Here is a 5097-nt window from a genome sequence, read left to right as displayed (position 1 = left end):
AGAAATATTTCACGTTTTCTGTGATACAAATTTCCCGATTTCTATGATAATCTACTTTGGAAATTTTTTTAATATTTCCCAAAAGTCGATATTCTACTTCCACGAAAAGTCGATAATCTACTTTCCCGAAAAGTAGATAATCTACTTTTCGGGAAAGTAGATAACCAACTTTCCCGGAAAGTAGATATTTCCCATTTTCTATGATACAAATTTCCCGTTTTCTATGATAAGTAGATAACCAACTTTCCCAGAAAGTAGAAATATTTCCCGTTTTCTATGATAAGTAAATAGCATCTTTTCCAAATATGGGTGGCGCCAATGCCCTGGTAGGGCCCCTGGAGCGCTGCCGTCCCTGGGAGGGCTTCTGGGGCGCCGTCGATCCTTGGGAGAACGGCTAGTCGGCTGAAAATATGGTTTGACCTCAATAAAACTCCTACAAAAGGTTTCTCAACTGTTTATTGTAGTATCATGTGTGCTTAATAACATATCAAAAGTCCACCACAGTCTGACCACGAGAAAGGTCTAATTTTCAAGATGGCATCGAAGTTAGCCACCAGATCCTTAAAATGCCCGTTACTCCTTCATTATTCATCCTAGTCAAGTAATTTTGGTGCCTAACCCCATGTTTTGGGGATCTAGGAATCCAATTAACATATCTAAATTATAGTGAAGTCATTACATAATTTAAGATGGAGGACCAATATGGCCGCCAAACTATGAAAATGCCTATTACTCTTTCTAATTCATCTTAGACATATCTGATGCTACAGCGCTCTCCAAAGTCGTTTCTTTCGCTACCAAAGATGAGTATGTTTCTTCCACCTGGTCTACCATTGTCTCGAACTGTGGGTTATCCTTCAGCAGATCCGACACAACCAGGTGACTGAGACATCTGTCCACCAGCAAATGTCCACGGAAAGATCTTTGCACTGATTTTCCAGTCATCATATGCTGGATGGCGTTTCCACCATAGACAACTTCCATAATGCTCCTGAGGCCTGTGCCTTCCTTCAGTGTGCCTATTGCACCAAGAAGGTTCATGAATGTGTGAAAACATCAAGACAATGCTTTTCAAGTGGCTATTCTGTGGTGCATCCATGATGATCTCTGCAGCTTTCCAATACAGGGACTGATCAAACGTAATAATGGGCGGAGCATGGTGTTTGGTAGCGAGATCACAAACGAAATCAAGCGTGGACAGAATGCATGTCTTGTCCCCAGAGTACAAGTCAATCATAGGCAAAAATGCAATTGATGATTGGCCTGGGTGCTCTAATCTTTGATGAATAATATGCATCATTCCCTGCCACCCAGGGGGTTTCCTGCTTGAAGTTTAGTGAAAGCTCCCACAGTACACCAATTGTCTTATCACTGCTGACCAATCCCGGGAGTTGTTCAAACATGATGGTTTGGCGCACATGTTTAGCGAAGCGATGTTCAATGATTGGAATTTTACTTTTCACTGAAAAATCAAGGTTGGTAACGTTTCTTCTTGGAATGACATGATCCTTCTTTCGCCCTGGGGTGAGTGCTGCTATGATCCCCATTCCGTGGAAGGTCCCCCTGCCATCAATAGTAAGGATATTGTGGTCAACATTATCCCCGGCGAAAAGAAATGTTATGTCCAGCAAATCAATGTCATCCACTAACAAATCTGGAGCAACTGAATCCGCTGCATTCTTTTCAAAACGCATGACTTCTTTATAAGAAGAACTAAATCCCATTTCATGAAGGGTATCCACCAGGAACTGTGACCGATACATATGATGTGCCTGCACTGCAAGGCCAACTTGTAAGGGAGCGACAACAGCACGTGGTCGAACTACCTGGACAATTGCATATCCTATTCCTGCAACCTTTCGTCTTGTCTCCTTTCCCACGAAAAGACCATTCATCAGCATCTGCAGAGTGTCGGGAACAAACGAAAGGGCAGAATCAAGCTTGAGTGACTTTGCACTTGGATACTGATCTGTAAGGGATGGCACGTTAGACTTGATATCACTTTTAATGAGTCGTGCCGCTGTTTCAATGATCGCCTATTTCTGTGATTCTTCGTCCTTTGCTTGGATGTTGAAATAAGATCTCAGTATCTGTGATGTCTTTTCCCTCATTGTCACTATGTCATAAAGGCCTTCCCCTTCAGCAAAATGAACATTGTCCCCATACTGTTCTTTCAATTGTCCTTTGAGGTATTGATTTCCATATGGTTCAGAATCTGTATTTGTCAGAAATTCCTTCATTTTTTCTCGTACTTGTGAAATTGTCAATTGTTCTTCATCATTATTCTCAAGGTAAGAGCAAACGTTCATGAATGCCTGCTCCTGATCTTCGTTTTTGGGCTGGCCTGACTTTCTGCGCTTTGCCTCTGGGACATTCTGGAACTGTAGTGGTTTGCTAAGCCCAGACCGGAAATTACCACTGCAAGAGCGATGGTAAATACAGTCTGCAGCATGTAGATCACATCCATAATATTCAATCCTGCCATTCACAGTGAAGGCCCATTCATCTGAACGACTGTCACAACACTCAAGAATGGTCTGCACAAACGTATCGGTCTTTATATAACTAAAGCTTGCACCTCTTGGTGTTACTGTAGTCCCACAGAAAAGGCAATCCGTTTGGCTGTTGAAAGGACTGGATGATACTCTGGCACTTCTCTTTGGTGGCTCAACTTTCTTTCTTTTTTTTATTTTCAATGTCTTTTGGATTGATGTACTTCTTTCGACATGTAATGTGTACTTTTTCACCAGCTGAAACGACTACATCATCCCCTCTTTGCACACTCGCACTGTTGATTCCATCAGCTCCCTTCTGACGAAGTTCAACCACATCAGAAACATCTAAGTCTTCACGGCAAATGGGGCAAGTCTCTTGGTTTACAGTGCTAGCACTCATGGTCGGGCCTGAAAAGATGCGAAAGTGAAGGTCATTAGTAAATAAAGTCAGTAAATAAATAATGTAAATAAACAGTCACACAAAGCAAATTGTATCTTGGATTTCACAATTATGTAATCATGTCGCTTTTTTAACAAGCCAAACAGATTCCTAGGCCACCAAAACATGGGGTTAGACATCAGTAGAATTCGTTCCTTACGGCCATGTTTGAAATACTCGATAATATGAATTGGAAATATTAACAAGAAATCCAGCCCTAACCATACATACAATTTACAAATTTAGGATAAAATACGTTATCTAGTGATATACAATTAAAAAAGAAATTTAAATAAGGTAATCTAGTGCACAGTGATAGGAGGTTGTTGTTGTTGCACCGGTAGGATGGTTATTGCATAGGTTGGTTGATGTTGCATAGTGGTTGGGACAGTTATTTTAATGTAGCTGAATTTAAAATGTCTTGTGTGAGCAATGTTCACGTGACGCTGTGTGTAAACAAGTAGGTACCGAGGAAATGTTCTCCTTACATGACCGAGTGAGAAAATGTACAGCCGGTGTATGATTATTGTGAGAGAGAGAGAGAGAGAGAGAGAGAGAGAGAGAGAGAGAGAGAGAGAGAGAGAGAGAGAGAGAGAGAGAGAGAGAGAGAGAGAGAGTTAAGAGAGAGAGAGAGAGAGAGAGAGAGATTAAAAATAATAGGTTAGAGGAGAGATAAAGACGAGAGAGAGAACAGAGAGAAAGAGTGAGAGTAAGATAGTCGTTGTTGGATGTGAGTGATAGAGAGACAAGTGTCTGGGGAGGTTCGCGTGTGTTAGGAAGGCAAGCTAATGTTTACGGTACAGCGGCTGGGGACGACCTTGTCAACATGCCGTTCACGAATCTCTGATATAGAGGTTAATTTACGCTACCCGAATGAAGGCGAGCAAACTAATAATTACACAGGTTTATGATATAATATCGTCTAGTGTAAACACACAAATATCCCAAATTGCCGACGTGTATGCAAAGCCTTGCCCATAACTCGTGGCAAAACACCTATTTGGCTGTACGGAGGCCAGCCAAGACAAGGCCGCGGTTCACTGCACCCAACTTGAACCTTGATTAAAAACACCTGTTATGAGCTTCATGGGCTCTATGTGACATGAAGGTAAGACTTTATGATGAGAAAAGATGAATATCGTGTTTGATCCTCATTTGTTTTTATGCCCCCCCCCCACCACCACCACCCAAAAGCATTTAAGGTGGCATTTTTCGCGACATTCTGAGGATAGTAACAACTCTTGACTCCCCTTCCCCCTCCTCTTCCCCCAGGTAGCTACTAGACTCCTCCTGCCCCGTCACCGTCACTGAAGGTTGCGAGGAACTTGGGTTTTGTGAACGTTTTTATGACCCTCGTGTATTCAGACTGGTATAGGTGCGTTAAATTTACTTTGAGTCATCCAACCACGCGTTTCATCGTCCAGGTGCCCCATAAATTAGTATACAGGTACACTATTACCTGTATTATGTCATTAACCTGAAGATATAATACATGATAAGGTGGTTGAGCTTTCTCACACGACGCCTGTAAAGATCTGAATTCCTGCGCGGTTTCTTTTTTTTTGCAAAGTTGCACATACTGCACACTGGTTAATATATTGTTGCAAATATGTCTGTTATGGCACCTCACAGCCCACTATTACCCCTTTAAGTGACCTCAAGGATGATGTTCATTCCGTCAAACTTGTCTGTTCCCTTACTGTGTGTCCCCTCATGACCAGGACACAGTTACTTTATATATTGACAACGATGACAGTGTTCTACAGGTGACAGCCCCACCAAGTACACCTACTGTACTCACCTCAGTACAGGTCACATCACCACACTAACCCACCTGCCCACCCCAGTACAGGTCACATCATCAAACTTACCCACCTGCCCACCCCAGTACAGGTTACATCACACTAACCCACCTGCCCACCCCAGCCCGTAATGTTCATCATCAAAAGTTATCAAGTTTTCTCTGTGTTCTCTCCCTACCTGTGGGAGTGACGCAGAGAACTTCACCTATGGAAAGAAACTAATACGAATAATATTGAAAAGATGTGAATATTGCTGAGTTGAACGGAGATGAAAGAGGGAAGGAAGGAGGGAGAGCAGGAGGGAGGAGGGAGGACCAGGAGGGAGGGAGAGCAGGAGGGAGGGAGGAGAGGAGGAGGAGTG

Source organism: Homarus americanus, unplaced genomic scaffold (genome assembly GCF_018991925.1).
Source record: "Homarus americanus isolate GMGI-L3 unplaced genomic scaffold, GMGI_Hamer_2.0 scaffold37032, whole genome shotgun sequence".
In the NCBI taxonomy this organism is placed as follows: domain Eukaryota; kingdom Metazoa; phylum Arthropoda; class Malacostraca; order Decapoda; family Nephropidae; genus Homarus; species Homarus americanus.
The sequence above is the reverse complement of the archived record's forward strand: the minus strand, read 5'-3'. Positions refer to the sequence as shown.